Here is a 21,730-nt window from a genome sequence, read left to right as displayed (position 1 = left end):
GGAAAGAAGAGTTTATAGAGAGAGAAAAATAGATTTAGACAATGGTGGTGTTCTTAGAATGGTGGGTAGCTAGAAAAAAGAAGACAAAGTGGTGTTTTTGGGTTTTAGTAGTTGCATGGGACAATGTAGGTGGTGAAGAAGAGTTTTTATAAGAGGAATTGAAGTGGAAAGATAAAGAGGAAAGGTTGTGGGAGAGTGGGGGTCGGGTAGTTGGAGAGTTTAGGTTGAGATAACGGGGTAGTTGGAGGGTTTAGGGGGTTTTTAAATGCTTTTTTTTGAATTTAAACCCAAACCCGACACTGGTGCATTAGTAGCAGTGCGCACTGGTGTTGCACTCACATGAGAATTTCTAGGATAGGGCTTGGCGCGGTGTGCCAAGATTGCGCTTGTCCAAGCCCTCTATTATTTACACCCTGGCGCAGCGTGTCTGTAGAGCGCCAGCCCGCCAGGTTTTATACTTTTGCTTCTTTTTATTCCAAATTCGCTCCTGTCAATCTGTACATTAACCACACACCATTAGAAAAACAAAAACAGTGGGTTGCCTCCCACCGAACGCCTTAGTTTTGGTCGTGGCACAATATTAAAACTTGGTCTACTCTAAATATTACCAAGAAAGACAATCTAAAATCAAATGCTAGCCTAAAATATAAAAGAAAAATCAAAATTACAAGCTTTAGATCCTAATACAATGCATGCGTTTCCTCCTATGTAGCGCCTTAGTTATCATCATGGCACAACCCAGTTACTTCTTCACTCATCTCCTAATTCTATGGCTTCCTCATCACGGTCAACATCCTCACCAAAGTAGTGTTTAACTCTTTGTCCATTACCAAAAATGTGGACGTCTTCATTGCATTCTACAATTTCCACAGCTCCATGCGGTGTCATACGCACCACTTCAAAAGGTCTACTCCACTTGGACCGCAACTTTCCTGGAAAGAGCTTGAGTCTAAAGTTAAAATGGAGTACCTTTTGCCCTGGTTCAAAATTTCGAGTGACAATAAGCTTTCATGCCACCGCTTTGTTTTCTCTTTATGCAGCTTAGCATTTTTATAGGCATGTATCCTAAACTCTTCTAACTTGTGCAATTGGTCCCACTGCTTCCGTCCTGCTAACTCTGGGTCGAGATTAAGCTTCTTGGTTACCCAGTAGGCTTGATATTCTAACTCCACTGGTAGGTGACATGCTTTACTGAATATTATCTGGTATAAGGACGTCCTGATGGGGGTTTTATAAGTACTTTGTATGCCCATAAAACCTCATCTAGCTTTGTTGCCCAATCCTTCCTTTGTGCATTGACAGACTTTTGCAATATCTGTTTCACCTCCCTATTAAGACCTCAACTTATCCACTGGTCTGCAAATGATAAGTTGTAGCTACCTTATGTCTCACCCCATATTTAGCCAAGAGATTCTTCACTGTTTGATTGATGAAATGTGAACCTCCATCACTGATAATTGCCCTGGAAGTGCCAAATCGAGTGAAGATGTACTTCTTTAGGAACTTTCTTACCACTTTTGAGTCATTCATGGGAAGGGCCATGATTTCAACCCATTGGGACACATAATCGACTACCACTAATATATATTGATTCCCATAGGATGATGGAAATAGACCCATGAAGTCCATTCCCCATACATCGAAGATTTCAACCTCCAAAATGTTATTCAAAGGAATTTCATTTGTCCTTGATATTGTGCCCACTTGTTGACACTGATCACAGTTCTTTACATATCCTATAGCATCTTTAAATAGAGTAGGCCAAAAGAAACTTGATTAAAGTACCTTATGGGAAATATGATCACCTCCATGATAGATGTTATATAGTGATGAATGGCAACTATCCAACACTTGGAGCACCTCAGTTTCTGGCACACACCTCCTAACCATTCAGTCGATACCTTGCTTGAATAAATAATGCTCGTCCCATATGAAGAATATGGCATCATGCATCAACTTTTTCTTCTGCTGCAAAGTAGCATCAGAAGGAAACACTCTACTAACTAGGTAATTGAGAACATCTGCGTACCACAATATTTCAGTCACATCTAAGAAAAATAGTTGCTCATCTAGAAATTCTTCTTTAATCTTTAGCTGTTCTCCAACAAGTGTTGAACTCTCTAACCTGAAAGGTGATCAGCAACTTGATTCTCACATCCCTTGTGATCCTTAACCTCTATATCAAACTCTTGTAGAAACGGGATCCATCTTATGAGCCTTAGATTTGCATCTTTCTTATTGAATACGTACCTAAGACTGTGTGATCAGTGTAAACAATCACTTTAGTACCTCCAAATAGGATCTGAACTTGTCGAATGCATAAACCAGTGCCAGCATCTCCCTTTCTGTGACAGTGTAGTTGGCTTAAGCTGAATCAAGAGCCTTGCTTGCATAATAAATAGAGTGAAAGATCTTTTTTTTCGCTTCCCCAAGACTACCCCTACTGCTACGCCACTGGTATCACATATAAGCTCAAAAAGTAGTTCCCAATTGGGAGAAATTAAAATTTGAGCTTTCGAGAGCTTCTTCTCATCGAATGTGAACTTTGCTTCCTTCTCCAACAAGCTGCACATGGGCCTAGCTATTTTTGAGAAATCCTGAATAAACATTCTATAGAACCCAGTATGACCCAGGAAATTGCGGACTCCTTTGACAAAAATCGGAGGAGGTAGCTTCTTTATCACCTCAATCTTGGCTTTATCTACTTCCAACCATTGCTTTGACACTTTATGACCCAAGACAATCCCTTCTTTTACTAGAAAATGGCACTTTTTCCAGTTTAGTACAAGATTTGTCTCTTCGCACCATGATAATAGTCTATCTAGATTTCACAAGCATGAATCAAAGAACTCCCCAAAAATTGAGAAGTCATCCATGAAGATCTCCACAAAATCCCCTACCATATCCTGGAAGATCGCTATCATACACCTTTGGATAGTTGCAGGTGCATTACACAATCCGAATAGCATACGCTTGAAAGCATAAGTTCCATAGGGACAAGTGAATATTGTCTTTTATTGATCCTCAAGAGCAATTGAGATTTGATTGTACCCTGAATAACCATCCAAGAAGCAATAGTACTCCTGCCTAACCAACCTGTCTAGCATTTGATCAATGAAAAGAATTGGGTAATGATCCTTCCTTGTCGCCTCATTCAATTTATGGTAGTCCATCCAAATCCTCTAGCCAGTGATTGTTCTAGTGGGAATTAGCTTATTTTTTTCACTTGTGATCACTGTTATCCCCTATTTTAGGTACACACCGAACTTAACTAACCCATTCACTATCTGAGATGGGGTAGATAATGCTTAAACCCAACCACTTAATCACCCCCTTTCTCACCATATCTTTCATTATCAGATTCAGTGTACATTGAGATTGTGCAACTGGTTTGTGCCCTTCCTCCATGAATATCCTATGCATACATAAGTCTAGACTAATCCCATGAAGGTTTGTCATTTTCCATCCTATGGCTTTCTTCTGTCGTCTAAATACCTCCAAAGCTGATGTAACCTGCATTTCAGACAAAGTAGATGATAGAATTATCAGTAAAGTGCATTTGGACCAAGGAATGCATACCTGAGATGAGATGGAAGTGGTTTCAATTCTAATTTGGCATCTTCCTCAGTTGAGGGTTTGGGCGACGGGCCCAACACTCTGCTCAATGTTCTACCTATTTTTTCCATATGCTCATGTTGTGAGCATCCAACACATTAACAATTTCTTGCACCAGCACATCACCTTCTATGTCTTGACCCATTAACACTTTCTCCATAGGATCTTTATATTCCATATATTTCTCTGCCACTACTCATCAATTACTGTTATTGCATATATTTCTTCATATATTGCAGGTAATTTCAATGCATTATACACATCAAATACCTCTACCTTCTCATGAGCTCTCATCGTAAGTTGCATTGCTGCTACATCTATAAATGTCCTTCATATTGCAAAAAATGACATCCCAATATAAAAGGGACCTTTGGATCTAGCTGAAAGTCTACGATGACAAAGTCCATAGGTAAAATGAGTGATCCCACCTAGACTAATACATCCTCTATGATCCCACTCGGTCTAGCTACTGAGCGGCCTGCCAGTTGTAATAGAATGGTGGTAGGCATCGGATTTCTGAAACCCAATTTCTTAAACATAGAGGTAGGGACTACATTGATGCTCGCCCCCAAATCACATTATCCTCCTGCATTCACACAACTGCCAATAGTAACCTGTACCATGAAACTCCCTGAATCTTTCTGCTTTGTTGGGAACTAAACTTTATTCATAATTCTTGAATTACACTCCTTAGTGAGTGTTATTGTTTCATACTCAGCCAACCTATTCTTTTTTGTCACAATGTCCTTCACATACTTGATGTATTTAGGGATACCCTGCAAAACATCAATCACAGGTAAATTATTTTGTACCTGTTTCAACATGTCGATGAACTTCTCAAAATATTCCTCCTCCTTCTTTTTCTTAAACTTTTGTAGGAACGGGGGAGGAGGTTTCGTTTTTAATTCTTCATCCACCTTTTGCCTTTTGGATTCAACTTCTTCCCCAACTTTTTCTTCACCTTTTAACTCATCCGATTTTGTTTGGGGACTCAATTTAGTTAGTTGCCAACCACTATGGGTACTTACTGCATTTACCTGTTTGGGGTTTGGATCAGTGTTACCTGGCAAACCTCCTTGCTAGCAAAAGTTTTGTGCACTTGCCAACTGCCCAAGCTGTTTTTTAAGATTCTGAGTAGCTAACTAATTTTGACGTACCTCTGCAGCTAACTTAGCCTGGTCAGTCATGATTTGTTTCAGCATATCCTCTACGCTCATGCTTTCTGATTTCCCTGAGATTTGGGCCTTAATTATTGTACTATTGCCCACCTCCTTATGGTCTGAATTAGGTCTGCACTTGATGTTGATTTCCAACCCATGAAAAGTAAGGATGGTTTCTCCAATTTGGGTTGTAAGTATTTCCATAGTTCTGGCTAACTCCTTCCCTTGGTGCATTACCCACAAAGTTCACAAACTTTGGATTAAATCCACAATAATCAACTAAATGTTCACTACTTCCGCAAACCTCACACCACATTGGTTATTGTTGAACCATATTCATTGTCGGCTAATGTTGTCCCAATGCCAGATTGCTAGAGTGTATGGATATCATATTCTGACATAATGCAATCTATGCAGTCAAGGCTTTTATGGCATCTACTTCCAACATTCTTGCTTGTTTCTGCACCACGGGCCTGGAATTCCCTCCATTTTACTCAAGATTTCCCTAAGATATGCGGTTCAGTAGTGTATATAGCTCATCATAAGTTTTCTCCAGCGCTTATCTACCTACAGCTGAATCAAGGAGAATTTTGGTGTTGAGTTCCAACCCCTCAATAAAGGTATGGAACAACACCTCATTCACTTGATGATGACGGGGGCAACTAATGAGTAGAGATTTAAACCTTTTCCAAGCTTGATATAAATTCTCTCCATCTTTTTATTTAAAGCTTAGGATTTTGCTTCTCAACTTAGTTGTCTTTCCCGAAGGAAAGAACCTGATTATAAACTTACGAGCTAGCTCATTCCAAGTAGTGATGGAATTGGGAGGTTCCGACTTCAACCACCTATTTGCCTCTCCCAACAGCGAAAAGGGAAACGATGTTAACCTCACATAATCAGGAGATGCCCCCATTGGCGTGTAAGTATCATTTTTTTCTAGAAAGTTCTAGATATGTACATGGGGATATTCATGAGGCAACCTAGTAAAGTGCCTGTTCGTGTGCAAAAGTTACACTATATTCTGTTTCAGCTCATATCGACCTCCAGCTGGCGGTTTCTGAATACTGGAGGTGACATTTCCTAAGAGTAGGACTGTCACATCTCACACTGTCCTTGCTGTCATCTCCACAGGTATTTCTTCTGGTGGTATCTCCTAGGGAAAACCATCTCTTGGCAAACCATGATTGTTCTCCAGATTGAATTTCTATATTAGGTATTGAGAGGCCGCTCTTTGCCTTTGTCGATGGAAGACTCGTTTAGACTCAGATAATGGCTCTACAAACTCCTTGCCTTTGCCTAGCGTAATGCCTCAGTCACCTATAAAAATGCACAACTAAGATCAAGTTGTCAACCTAGCATAATCAATATAGGAACGTCTAAGAAAGAAAAAATTACCTAATTTAAAGTCCCCGATAACAGCGCCAAATATTTGTTGCATCCAAACACACACGTAAGTGTACATGATCTAACAAGTAATATAATAGCTCTTTCGAGCCGGATATGAAACCCACATAGACTTTATAAAGACCACTTATTTCTGTTTAAAGGACTAAACTGACTATGTGTGTTGTGAGAAATTGAGATAATGTTATCACTAAATCCTTCGCTATAAGAAAAATTACTACTACAATAATAGTTATGTAGAAAATCAGGTTATGAAAAATCCAGGGCTGTAGAATAGAATGAAGTCAAACATGATATTTTTCAGTTTTGGTCTCAGATGAGGTGTTTAACTACTGATTTATAGGGTTACTAATGCAATCATGGTCTTTCGACCTCTAATTGTTTATCTCTATCGACAGCCTAACTACGTCGTTGAGTGGAGATAGTCATGAATCAATAAAAACGCATTAATCTATCATCCTATTTATTAACCAAACATGGTATACAGTTATGTGTCACTAGCATCCTGCATACGAATCACCCTAAGTTACCCTAACATGAACACGTTCCCTACATTCTTTATTCTATCTCCTCATTTGCTTCTGAATTCAAGGTAGACAACACATGTACTCTAATGCTGGCAAAACATTACAATAGTTAAAAGGAAAATGCAGGAATAATTATATTTAACAACTCATCATCGACAAAAGAGTAGATCGTATTATTCATAACTTCGTAGCTACATCCCTAGAGTAAGGGCGCTTAGCCACTCATGTTCAAAATAAATACACAATGCATTAGTTCATACACTTTAATCTTCAAAAGAAAAGAGAAGAAAAGAGAAACCTAAAGTGAGTGTACCCTCATCTCAGTGCTCTTTCCAAAACTGCATAAAAAACTCTCTAAAAAGCCCTAAGGTTCTCTTTATAGGGTTTTTAAAATAACCCTCCAATGCTAAGTTGACCCGGACTTAAGTAGAAAAATAAGAACTTCGAGGCTATATATGCGCCAGAGGCACGCCAATATTGCCCCTAGAATGCCTCTCAGTTGTTTAGCCTTTGGCATGGTGCACCAACAGTGCCTGCAAGATGATCCTCTATGGTTTATGCCATTGAGTGGCGCGCCAGCAGTGCGCTAAGGCTGCTTGTCCCATTTTTTGCTTGCTTTTTCTCCTATTCAACTTGCACTTCTTTCCGTTGACTTCTTTCGAGTGCTGACTTGTCTCCAAGAATCCTGCAATCACTACACACACCTTAGTGCAATCTTATTCTTTATTCTATCTAAAATATGCAATTATGTTTCTAAAAGATTCTCAAAACAACTATTAAATTTGGACAATCAAGGCACATGGGCACATAAATGTGCCCAAGATCAGAGTTTTATATAACTCCAATCATTTTATGAAATCATATTCAATAAATGTTAAATTATTACACGCACAATTTAGCCAAACATGTCTTACATTAGGTTATCTAATTGTTACCTAAGGTTATTTGGATTTCTATGTTTTCTAATTGAATTGCATCTCTTAAGACTTTTTATGCACTAAATAATAAATATATTAGGGTTGTTTGTTGGGGAAATTAAATAAAGGCGGATTGACCTCGGAGGCCCTTATACTTGGCTCCATTTGTCAAATACACCCTTCTACTCACGTCTTTGCCAAGAGAACCCTCAAACCCATTAAAACACAATATTTTAAACACTTTTTGTCCTGTCATCCTATGTGGCAAAAGTAGTTCAAGTGCATATAATACACTTATTTTAGGAGCGTGAAGGGCTTTTAAAAAGCCACTAACGGTCAATTTTGGGAGGCTATAATAGCCATGTTCTTCTCCAAATTACCTAAAACCATTGTTGAGCTTGTTCTTCTCAAATTGTTTCAATTTTCTTCTCATTTATCTCTCTCCAAATTTCTTCTCTTCAAATTTCTTCTTCTTCTCCATCGTCATTCAGGCCTCATTGATTTTTTACTTTATTTTTTTACTCGTTAAAATTTATTATTCTTCACCATGATGATTTGTTTTTTCTATTGTGGACTTCCTACTGAACTTAAGATGTCAAAAACACCAACTAATCCTGAAAGAATATTTTGGGGCTATCAAAAATCTGCCACTGGTAATAGATGTGGATTTTTTCGATGGGCTCACTATAATATCCCGAGTGTGAGAAAGGTAGAGTATGACATAATAAAATAAATAATTAGCCTTGATGAATCCATTGGTAGGTTAATTGAAATTTTCAATAAGGGCAAATTAGTCATTTTTCCTATTTTTATAGGAGGAATGAACCTAGATAGTTTTTGGGCTAGATTCCTAATCTATTTAATTCTCAAAGCTCTTGATTTTCCTTATTCATTCACTAATCACCTATCCTAAAAATATTCTCACTAAAAAGGGGGGCTCTCTAGATCTCCATTGAAGACCCAGCAAGAATCTTCTTAAATTCTCCATTGATCTTCAAGTTCTTCTTCAAGTTTCCTTCATAATTTGTATTCAAGGTATGTGGAATTCATCCATGGGTACCTTTCACCAATGGAGCCCAAAGAATTTCTTAAATCTTCCATGAGTTTCAATTAAAGCTTTGAATCTTCTTAATTTCAACTTCAATTACATGAGCTATGATGTATTTCATGAATTCAAATCTATTTTTGGTATAAATTGATTGTAACTACTTTGGATTGGTAGATTCTTCATATATATTCATTATATTGCTAAATAGGGTTTAGGATCTCATTATAGGGGATGCAAACTCATGAAAAATGATGAAAAGTCTGAGAATTTATTGGGAAAATATTGGGCCGATACACCACTATCGCACCAGGAATGTGTCTCTATAGTTTACACCCTACGCGATGCGTCACTATAGCGCCTGCAGAGTGCCTAGTGTTTTATACCTTGGCGCGATGCGCCACTGTAATGCCATAGCCCAGTTTTCTAGAAAATGCATTTCTCCAATGCCATGTATGTGATAAAGTTCTTTTCTTTTGTTTTGTTGATCCTTACCTCTCATCAACTACTCTTTCAAGTGCATGAATTTTATTCATTTATGATTTAATATCTCAACCATGCATGAATTACTCCTCCATTACATGAATTTAATTTCAAGCATGACTATTCAAGTATGATTTTAAGTATGTTTTAAATTATGCTTTCTTCATACAAATTATGGAAAATGTGACTTAGGGTCCTATGTGGTGACTTAAGGACAAATGATATGAATTATGTATGTTTGATTTATAATGTGGAAGGACAATACTCACATTGCACTTACATTATGAAATGAGCTACTCTATGAGTTTCAAATCTATGATCATGTCTATGATATGTTAACTATAATTACTATGCTATGTAAGTATTCTATGGGATTTGACTTAGCACCGAGTGGATTTGAGGTGGGGGCCCTACTAAAAGCCTTAGTATTAACCTCATGTCTCTTAAAATATGTGCCACCGTAGGCTGCCTTTATGGCCTAGCTATTGGATTCACGTATAGCGTATGTACATGACCGACCTAGCGAGATAGAGTCTACCTTAACAAGTAGATTCCCCTTTTCTTCGTTGTATGGGGAGACAACGAGATTTCATGTTATAGCTCGCATGATCTTAATGTCAGTTATGGTTTCTATCCCACATATGTTTATGACTATTATACTACTTTATGATCTTCATCTATGTCTTTTAAATGCTTGATCATTATGGTATTCGTCATGACTTTACTTAACCCTTTTACCATGTATAATCTTGGTCACTGCATATTATGATTCATTTTGCATGTCATTCCCTCATACTTAGTACATTCCAACATACTAATGCATACTTTTTGCCTACATTATCTCATAATGTAGGGGTTGAGATTGAAGATCATATTCATCTACATGGCTAGTTAAGCTTTTCTATCCGGCGGTGTATGTGGTGAGTCCTCATTTATCGGTGACTAGTCATCGAGTTGGTTATTATTTTTAAAGACTTTTTCTATATTTCATATTAAAGGTGAGCTAGAGACATGTCTTAGCCACCGCCAATGTTCATGAGTAGAGGTATCTAGTTGGACAAATGTTTCGAGCCTATGTTGTCATGTGATATTCTTCATTTACTATTCATGGATTAGACTCTTTTATAATATTTTTACATTTACTTTACCTTATGTATGCTTATGATATGTACAATAGGCTTACTTGGAGCCCCTTCGGGGGTTTGATCGCTGTGTTACGACTAGACCCTAGGTCGGGTTGTGACAAACTTGGTATCAGAACACAAGGTTCAAGTATCCTAGGGAGTCCAACATACCGCGTCAAGTAGAGTCTTATTTATGGTTATGAAGTGCTCCATATCTATGAAAATGAGGCTATGAGACATTTTAGTAATTATCACTTCTTTCATAATCTATGTCGCTGTAACACCCCCTAAAAATGTTGAATATGATGTTCCAATTCTCGATGAAAATTATATTACTTCTATATTTTGGGTATATCTTTTAATAGAATGGTCCAAATTAGGTGATTCAAATTTCAAAATAACCCGAACATCATTACCTATAACTCTTGTAAAGACCATATTTTAAGTTTCAGAGCTTAAGTAGGTTAAATAAATTAATTATTGCAAGACATGGTTCTATGACGAAATGGAGTATTTGTAGAAGAAAATTCATATCTCACTGTAGGATACTATAAATTGGTTGATTTTTGTACGAAATGAAAGTAGACTTCTAGAGAAACAATTCATACGAAGATACCAAATCCTAATGAGGAAGTTATCTTTTTTAAACACAGCTCCGAAAAAGGATATTCCATTAAAAGAAGGCTCATCTCACCAACCATGGAAAGATCTAGATCCATTTGACATCACCCATGACATCAATAGTCCTCCATTTGACATCACAATCTTTCATTAAATTTTTAGATTTTTCTTTATAATTATTTTAATTATTATTAGGTATCTCCTTCATACCTATAAATACCCATCTTATTTCATCATTTTGTTCATCAAGCTTTCTCAAGTAACTCTTCACGTTATATACTCCTTTACTCATTCTCAAAATATAGTTTTAGTTCTTAGTAGTATAGAAATACTATTTTGGTGATTCATATACTCCGGTTAGTACACAAAATGCTCCGACAAGGAGAAAAGGCTATGATTCAAGAGTGTTTATTAAGTCCTTCGATTTTGAGTAATGCTTTGGATTCCAGGTATGTAAGGCTTCAATGAGAGTATTCCTTCCACTCTCATGCCTAAATTATTTTGATTATATGATAAATTATATTTATTTTCTTTAAGTTTTACTCTAAGTTATGTGGGTGTTTATCCATGGGTTCTTCCTCCCACGGAGTCTAAATCTCTTTCAACTAAATCTCTTGATTTCAAAAAAGATTTTCTCATGGGTAATTATTATTTCTACTTAATGGCATGAATCATGGTTAAACTAATGATTATTAGTCTATTTTGATGCAAAATGGTTTCATATGTATGAAATTATAGTTTTCATGTATTTTCCCCTATTTAGCTCTTTAAAGGTTCTTGAAATTCATGATAGGTTGTTTAAAACATAATTTTTAATTGATGGATTTTTAATTATTTATGCATAATTTCATTTACATGCATGCTTGAAAGTTGAAGTCATTTAAACCTACCTAATTTTACTATATTTTTAATGAAGTTTGACTTGAAAGCTTGGACTCCAAATAAATATTCATGAAAGTTATGTCTATGATTAAAAGGGTGTCTTATGAGATAAAAAATAATAAAATGATATGAATGATGGATTCTTTATGCAATAAGGACAATTTTTGCATATCTGAATTACCAAAGGTTTTAATGAGCTATTCTACCAAATATGATGTTTTGAATTCTCAAGCTATATGCTATTACTATTTTGAAGTATTAAACTATTCTGTGGGATTGACTTAGCACCGAATAGTTCATTGAGATGGATTCGGTAAGGGAATCCTAGTAGCAACCCTTTGTATCATTAAATATGTGCCAACGTAGGAGCCCTTGTAGGCTTAGGCTAATGGATCCATGAAAGCCCTTAAAGTTAAAGTTACAGAAATAAATGAAGTTGATGGAGTTCTACCCGGCAAGTAGTCTCCCCGGTCAATATAGGAGATTATATTGAATTTCATGTAATAGCTCGTATGGTCTTAAATGTCAGTTATAGTCATCTTCCCACAAAATGAATGTTTTAAAGGATATAAATATGATTGATTATGCATGCATTACAGTATGTTTTATATTACATAAATGTTTTAATGTTTTCTTAATATTCATGCATGCGTACATACTTAGTACATTCAAAGTACTAACGCATACGCTTTTGCCTACATGATATCACCATGTAGGGACCAGTGCTCTTCCACGTGGCTAGTTGAGATTCTGTTTGAAGACTACTTTTGGAGAGTTCCCATGTTTCGGGAACAATACTCCTTTATCTTTCTAGCTTATGATATGTTGAGATCTTTAGACACTTATTATGGCATTTCTTTCTATTATGATTGAGGGTGAGCTAAGGACTTGTCTTAGCCCCATTAAATCTAAAAGTTAGAGGTATTGTTGGACATATATAAGTTGAAGATTTACTATTATAATTTTTGCTTATTTATTTATTTTCATTACCTATGAAAGGCTAAAATAATGCTAAAAGGCTTGTTTGAGGTACTTTCGGGTTCCTCATTCGCCATGTCATATCTAGGCCCTAGGCTTGGGTCATGACAAACTTGGTATTAGAGCCTAAGGTTTGGAATGGTCCTCGGAGTCCAACATACCGTGTTAAATAGGATCTTATTTATAGTTGTGAAGCGTGCCATAACTATGAATAGGAGACTATGGGACATTTAGGAAAGTTTTCACTTCTTTCAAATTTATGCCGTGCCTTAGAGTGTCCTAAGCTTTCCTTTAACTAACGACCCATTTCGTGTTCTCTAGATAATAACTAGTGGAAGAGCACCTCCAAGAGCAAGGGTTGACGATGAGGACCAAGCTCCTCCGGTTCCCAATGCCCCACATCATGAGGAAGGGGTAACCCATACCGAGTTTCGCAATATCATTATGTTGTTGACTCAAGTCGTAGCCAATGGCATCAAGGTGTTCCTCCTCCCTAAATACAAAATCTGCCTCTAGGATTTGGGATTTCCAAAGGATGAATCTGCCTAAATTCGATGGTTCTAAACTAGATGAGGACCCTATGGAGTTCATTGATGAGGTGTACCAAATTTTGGCTATCATGGGTGTGCCACCGAATGAGAAGGTCAAGCTAGTGGACTATCAACTTAAAGGTGTGGCTCGATATGGTACGAACAATGGGTCATTGAGAGGGATGAAGAAATAGGGCCGATAGGATGGGAAGAGTTCAAAAGTGTCTTCCTAGACCGCTTCTTCCCATTGAAGCTAAGAGAAGCCAAAATCCAAGAGTTCATCAACCTCCATCAAGGGAGTGGGCATGAGGGAGTATGCTCTCAAATTCACTAAGTTGTCAAAGTATGCTCCTTCATGGCCTCCGACCCAAGAGCTAGGATAAGTAAGTTTATTTTTGGTGTCTCAAGCTTAGTATCCAAGGAGTGCAAAATGGCCATATTGGTCAAGGAGATGGACATCTCTCGGTTATTGACTTATGCAGAACAAATTGAAGAAGAGAAGTTGAGAGAAAGATCAAGGGGGTTCAAAAAACTAGAGTGGATGGTGGAGGGTTTAACCCTCAAAGGTCCAGTTATGGTAATAATGGAAAAGGCCGAGGTGGGCAACGGTTTGTGGGACAAGGTTCCACCAATACTCCTCCTCCAAGGAGAGAATATTGGTGCTCAAACTTTCCCCACTTGCAAGAAGTGTGAAAGGACTCACAAAGGGGAATGCTTAGCCGGCTCCAATACATTTTTTAAGTATGACAAGCTAGGCCACCATACTAGGAATTGTAGAAATGGTCGTAGTAGGCCTCAAGGCCAAATTGCTCATGGTCAACAAGCCTAAGGAGGTGTCCAACGCACCAACTGCTTTTACGCCTTGCATGGGATACGAGAGGTTGAGGATGCACCCAATGTCATTACCGATATGTTAAAGGTCTTTGATTTTGATGTGTATGCACTATTAGATTCGGTGCAAATTTATCATTTGTTATTCCATTCTTTGCTAATAAGTTTGATGTGTCACCCAAAATATTATTAGATCCTTATTTGGTGTCTACCCCCGTTGGTGAGTCAGTTATTGCTAGAAAGATCTATAGGGATTGTCCCGTGTCTATCTTGCATAAAGTTATTCCTTGTGATCTCATTGAGCTTGACATGGTAGATTTCAATATCATTCTTGAGATGGATTAATTACATGCATCTTATGCTTTCATAGATTGTAGTACTCGTCGAGTCAAGTTCCAATTTCCAAATGAGACCGTTATTAAATGGGAGGGTCGTGATTCGGTGGTAAAGGGTAAGTTCATTTCTTATCTTAAGGACCAAAAAATAGTTTCTAAGGGTTGTATACCATATTATGAGGGTTAGGGATGTTGACTCCAAAAGTCCTCTTCTTGAGTCGGTTCCCACAGTCAATGAGTTCCCCGATGTCTTTCCCAATGACCTTTCCGGTGTCCCTCCCAAAAAGGAAGTTAATTTTGGTATCAATCTCCTCCCCGTACCCAACCTATCTCTATTCTTCCTTATCAGATGGCCCCGACAGAATTGAAAGAGTTAAAGGAATAATTAAAGGACTTGTTAGAAAAGGGGTTCATAAGACCAAGTATTTTGCCATGGGGTGCTCCCGTGTTATTTGTGAAAAAGAAGGATAGGTCGCTTCGAATGTATGTAGACTATCGGCAATTAAATAAGATGACCATTAAGAAATATTACCCACTCTCTAGAATAGATGACTTGTTTGATCAATTGCAAGGGGTAAGTCATTTCTCCAAGATCGACCTTTAGTCCGGCTATCACCAACTATGGGTGAGGGAGTATGACATTCCCAAAATGGCTTTGCGAACAAGGTATGGTCACTTTGAGTTTATGTGAGGAATTTTGGGTTGACGAATGTGCCGGCAGCATTCATGGACTTGATGAATAGGGTGTTCAAACCTTACCTTTACACTTTTGTGATGGTCTTCATTAATGATATTTTTGATTTACTCTCAGGGTGAGAAAGAACATAAAAATTACTTGAGAGTTGTGCTTCAAACGTTGAGGGATAGGCAATTATTTGCAAAATTTAGTAAGCGTTCATTTTGGTTGAAGGAGGTGGCATTTCTTGGTCACGTAGTGTCCGGTGATGGGATCAAGGTTGATCCTAAGAAAATAGAGGCAATCAAGAATTGGCCTAGACCGTTGTCTCCTTCAGACATTAGGAGCTTCTTGGGTCTAGCTGGGTACTACAGAAGGTTCGTCAAAGGATTTTCTTCCATCTCATCTCTTATGATAAAATTGTGGAAAGAATCATAGAGGGAAATGTTTGATGAGACCGGGTGCTGGTTATGGATATGGTGAGCCATAAGCAATTCGAGTGCCCTTATGTTGCCAACAAGGGTGGAGAAGATCGTCCTCTAGGAGTCCAAGTGCAACAAGGCACCCAAGCTCAACCAAAGGGTGGCTAACGCAACAACCGATTCTATACTCTTCATGCTAGGCAAGATGTTGATGAGACTCCTGGTGTGGTTACGGATATGTTATGGGTCTTTAACTTTGATGTTTATGCATTGCTTGATCTGAGTGACAACTTGTCTTTGGTTATTCCTTACCTTGCTATGCTATTTGATATATGCCCCGAAGTGTTATTAGAACCTTTTTCAATCTATACTCCCGTTGGTGATTCAATATTAGCCAAAAGAGCTTATAGAAATTGTCTTGCACAGAGTTATTCCATGTGATCTTGTTGAACTTGACATGACTGATTTTGACATTATCCTTGGTATGGATTAGTTATTTGCTGCTTATGCATCCATATATTGTAGGACTTATGTGGTTAAGTTTCACATTCCTGATGAGCCTATTCTTGAATGGAAGGGTAATGATTGGGTGGTTAAGGGTCGATTCATCTCATGTATTAATGCCCGAAAAATGATTTTCAAGAGGTGTATTTATCATATTATGCGAGTTAGGAACGTCGATTACAAAACTCCTACTCTTTAGTCGGTCCTATAGTTAATGAGTTTTTCGATGTGTTTCTCGATGATTTGCCCGATATTCCTCCCGAAAGGGAAATTGACTTTGGCATAGATCTTCTTCCTGATATCCAACCTATTTCTATTCCTTCTTACCATATGACTCCGACAGAACTTAAGGAGTTGAAAGAGAAATTGAAGGATTTATTGGATAAGGGTTTTATAAGACTGAGCATTTCACAATGGGGTGCTCCCATGTTATTTGTTAGGAAGAAAGATGGGTCACTTCGAATGTATATAGACTACCAGTAATTGAATAAGGTCACCATAAAGAATAATATCCAATTCTAATGATAGATGACTTGTTTGATTAATTACAAGGAGCAAGCTACTTTTCTAAGATTGACCTCCGTTCCGATTATCATCAATTGCAGGTAAGGGAGTGTGATATTCCCAAAATAGCTTTTCAGACAAGATATGATCATTTTGAATTTATAATAATGTCGTTTGGCTTGACTAATGCTCCTGCTATATTCATGGATTTGATGAATCATATTTTCAAGCCATACTTGGACATATTTGTAGTGGTCACTTGAGGATTATGTTGCAAACATTGAGAGAAAAGCAATTATTTGCTAAATTTAGCAAGTGTAAGTTTTGTCTAAGGAAAGTTGCATTTCTTGGCCATGTGGTGTCCGGTGATGGAATTAAAATAGATCCAAAGAAAATGAAAGCGGGTAAGAATCGGCCTAGACCATTATCTCATTCGGACATTAGAAGCTTTTTGGGCTTAGCCGGATACTATAGAAGGTTCGTTGAAGGATTTTCGTCTATTTCTTCGCCTTTAACTAAGTTGACACAAAAAGGAAAAATTTCAATAGTCGGATGAATGTGAGAAGAGTTTTCAAATATTGAAGGATCGTCTCACTTCGGCTCCTATTTTGACCATACTACATGAATAACCCCTCAAAAAATACTGATCATGGAAGGCATGGAAGGCAAGAAAGGCAGGGAAGGAAAGGAAGACATGAAAGGTATGGAAGACAATGGAGATCGAGCATTAGTATTGATATCAGTGTTATTGTGACTGTTGTTATTTGGTTTTTGTGTTTTGTATTTAAGATGGTGTGATGATTTATTTATGTGAATACTATGATGATGAAATATAATGTAATAAAAATATTCAGTTTAAGGCTTATAAGTACTACTGTTATCTTCCCCACAAATTGATAAAACAAAAATAACTTGTTTGTCATAGCAAGTTAACACAACAGATGGAATCAAGCTAAACCACAAAATATAAGTTAATAGTTGGAAAGTATTCTACACCACAAAACTATTGAGAATTAAGCTAGACAAAACATAAGTCTCTACTTTGAAAAACTATGTGTCTTGAGTGCTTAGTGTGGACTGAGTTGCTGGGGTGGTATGAGTTGTTCTGGACTGAGTGCTTGTAGTGGCATGAGTGCTTGTAGAAGAGTTGACTTTTTTGTAACTTTCTTCTTGTAGTTGTGTTTGAGTAACTGCAGCTCTACCATTCCACCTTAGTCCATTAGGTTTGTATCCAAGATCAATATTGATAGGCACTGAACTCTTCAATGTAGGACTATGTAACACTCTATCAACAGTTTCAGACTGATAAAAAGTAATAATACTATTAGTTAAAGATTGACGATTTTATAGTATCAAATAAAAGTCCTTAAATGATTATATTTACCCTTTGAATCACACTACCATTTTCTCCAAATAGCACACCAAAACTAGATGTTCTTAGCCTCTTATATCCAAAATTTGCACCACCTCTTTTAACTGTGCTAGTCTTCCTCTTTAAGCCACCAGTACCAGTAGTTGACTGTTGAATTGACTTGTTGGTTGAGAAACACTTTCAATATTCACAAAAACATTTGCAGCACATGTAGTTGTTGCACTTCCAACAGCTACTGAAGTAGTGGTGGACATTTCAATAGTTACAATAGCAGTTTCCGTAGTTGAAGTTTCAGTTCTGAATCTGTTTTTCTGCATACACAATATTCCAGGCTAAATATAGAAGCATTGACAACATAAATTTCATTAGTAATGTTGAAGAATTGAAAGAAAAACTTACATCAATTGAACATCCTTTCTTGTTTTGTCCAAAATTCTTACACAAAGAACATTTCATTTTTCTCCCTTTTCTTGTAGCCTTTCCAAACTTCTTTTTACTAGGCTCATCTAGTCTTTTCTCCTATTTCTTCTTGGTCTTCTTGGCATAACAGTGATTTCACGTGGCTCAATGATTGATTTTGTGCTCTTTGGCCATATCTTCATGTTTGTCATAGGTTAAATGAACTTATTATAGGCTTTCAGATATGTCTCCTTCTTGTACCAGTGATCAACAAAAGACTCAACATTCAAATTCTTGTAATGCATTACAGTAATTGCATGTGCAGAAGGAATTCCCTTCAGTTGCCATGACCTACAACTGCACACCTTATTTTTTAGATTAACAACATGTTTATAAGGTGGATCCTGAATCTCATAGCCAGTATCTCTATTAAATTTAACCTTACAAATGGTTGCATATTCAACATTTTCTCTAAGAACTTCCATAGCCATAGGTGACACCTCAATTACCCATTTTTCAGAAAACTCTCTCATTTGAATCATTTTTTTCATGACTTTGACTCTAATTTCTTCTAACATAGTAATGATTGATTTGATTCTAGCTGCCAATATAAAAGTATTGAATGTCTCACACATATTATTCTCAACTATGTCACACTTGCTATGTTTCTTGAATAATGCCCTACACCATGCCTCTTTGTTGTACTTTAACAAAGCTTCCACAATACCTTCTCCCAACATACTCATTTCATCAAGTTTTTCTTGTAAATGAACTTCAAATGGAGCCTTGACAACCTATCAATTTTTTCTCCTTTCTTCACCCCTCCATTCCTTCTTTCAGTTGGCCCAAATATATCTAGTACACCATCTATATTTAGCATTTGACAATAAATCAGTAAGTGCTACGAGAAGACCCTATAAAAAATTGAAAAATTAGTGTAACATAGCAACTGCAGCAAAATAAAAAAGAAGTATAAATTAATGTAACATACTTTCTGCGTATTAGACATAACAGTGAGTCCTTCACCTTCAGTTTGTGTTAGCTCCAGATCATACTTGATGCATTTCATAAATCAAGACCATGTATCCTTGGGTTCTTTATAAACTACTGCCCATGCTACAGGGTACATTTGATTATTTCCATTCTTGGAAATACAAGACAATATTTCACCTTTACATACACCTTTTAGAAATGCACCATCAAAACCAATTATCCTTCTACACTCTCCTTCCATCCATTTTTAGTGCTCCAAGAGAAATATAAATGCCCATAAATAACTCTTTTTCAGGAATTATATTTTTGGATGTCCTAACAGCTATAGTAGTTTCAGGATTAGTAGACTTCAACTCCTAAGCATAATCATACGATCTACCAAATTCCTCTTTGAAATCACCTATATGATCATTTAGAACTTTTATTTTTGCCCTTCTACAACTTATTTTGCTAACATATAGTCTATATTTCTTTTTTTATCAAATCTTGAATTTGATGGAGTTTGATGCTAGGCTCACTCATGATTCTGTCTTTGTAAGTCTTACTAATCCACTTTGGAGTACATAGCTTGTTTCTTGTTCTTTTGCAACACTTATGGGCGGGAAAATATGTCTTCACAATAAAATTTTCAGTGTTGCCCTCAAGACTTTCAAGAATATGTCAATGACAACTCTTCTTACACTTTGCCCTGATTTTTTTCTTTTCATTAGGCTTCAATTTAAAGTTTACACTCTTTTGAATAGAGTAAGTTTGTAGTGCTTTCCTAAATAAAATATTATTCACAAAAATCATATACAATTGAAATAAAAAAAATTTGATAGTTGAATCAAAATAGACCTTGGTACTTGCATTCCTAGCTGGCAGATCTACAACCTCATCAGATTCAATAGGCTCTTCTTCATCTTCACTAATTTTACTATTAGGATCTGAGCTATCAAAATACAGGTCATCCCCACCTAATTTTCTTTCATATCTTTCCCTCTTATTCTTATTAATATCTTCAAAACCAGCATCTATACCTATAGGACCAGAGGGTATTTCTTCTACATTTACTCTAGCAGTCTTTTTTTCACTAAGTTTTTCTTGAATGTTTGACTTTCTAGATTCAAAAAACTCCTCATCCAAGTTACTTAAATCATCTATGTTCTCATCAACATCAAACAGTGACTTAGAATCAGATTATTCATCATCTACATGTACATCAGATTCATCAGAAGTTTGAAGATGGTAGGAAGAAAAGTCATTACCTTCACCTTCACCTTCACCTTCACCTTTATTTAAGTCTTCAGTAGTCTTTTTATTTTTTTCTTTGTCTACCCTAGACTGTTGCTCTTCATTTATATTTTCATCAATATTTTCATTAGATGGTTGAGGGGAAGACACATCAGCCCTATCATTTTCATCAAGTGGTTAAGGGGAAGACACATCAGCCATACCATTTATAACAGTAGGTGAGAAGGGGGGGAGAGGCTGACCTTTTTTGGGAGTTAACACTTGGGCCAGTTGCACCTTATTTACATCTTCAACAACTAAAGAGGTATTAATTTGATGTACCACATAAAAATCAACAAAGTCCCCATCCTTAAAGTTGTTAATAAATCTTAAAACATCCTTATCATTATTTAACATGTAATAACCACCTCTTTTGTTAACTTTTCACCCAAATATTTCAATTTTTTCTATTCTCAATTCTCTAGCTAATTTTTGAAAAAACATGATATGAAGGTCATCCACATTTATTTCTATTTTTTCAAGATCACAAATTTCATTAGCATACCTGAGTTCAGGATCTGATAAAAAACAACCTGCATAATTCACTTGAAGTGTTACAATTGTTGAAGCCATATTATTATCCTGCCTGCAAAGTCACAAGAATATTTTCACATAATTAATTTTGACTAATTCTTTACGGAATACAATAAAAAGCCCTAATTTTTAAGTAATTGTTTACAAAAGGAACCAAAAAGCCCTATAATAATTTTGATATAATCCAACTGGATCACTAACAAGAACAAAATCCAACGAAATTTATATAAAAAAGAAGACTTTATTCACTAGAATGTTAAGATGATTTATGAAAAAACCCTAGAATTACAACATATTCACAACAAATGCCATTGAAATATAACACCTCTACAAATTGGTATTATGCTGATATTATGCATGTAACAAAGCAAGCTCCTCCAAAAAATCACACAATAACCTCTGTTAGGTATCTAAACTCTAAAATACTGCAAAATCCAAAATCAAACACCAAGAACAACTTCAAAACAAAAAAATAAAGAATATAAGTTGACAAACTTACAACTACAGAGTGAAATGCGAGCTAAAAAGTTCTGAAAATCGGAAAAAATAATGGTGCTCAATATGAAAGATTGGAACTATAGAGGAGTTAGATGATCTGATTG

General features: G+C 36.5%; 1 non-coding gene and 1 pseudogene across 1 annotated transcript; one reads left to right on the top strand and one right to left on the bottom strand.

The window, feature by feature from the left end:
* Window positions 1-402: 402 nt before the first annotated feature.
* On the bottom strand, window positions 403-4,979 carry LOC129883543 (uncharacterized; annotated as a pseudogene).
* A 440-nt stretch (window positions 4,980-5,419) lies between these two features.
* On the top strand, window positions 5,420-5,526 carry LOC129883782 (small nucleolar RNA R71). The gene has a single exon (XR_008765932.1). It is a non-coding gene; the product is annotated as a small nucleolar RNA R71 (small nucleolar RNA).
* Window positions 5,527-21,730: the final 16,204 nt, after the last annotated feature.

Source organism: Solanum dulcamara, chromosome 3, assembly GCF_947179165.1.
Source record: "Solanum dulcamara chromosome 3, daSolDulc1.2, whole genome shotgun sequence".
NCBI classification, from domain to species: domain Eukaryota; kingdom Viridiplantae; phylum Streptophyta; class Magnoliopsida; order Solanales; family Solanaceae; genus Solanum; species Solanum dulcamara.
Note: the sequence above shows the minus strand (reverse complement) of the source record. Positions and strands in the feature narration are given on the sequence as shown.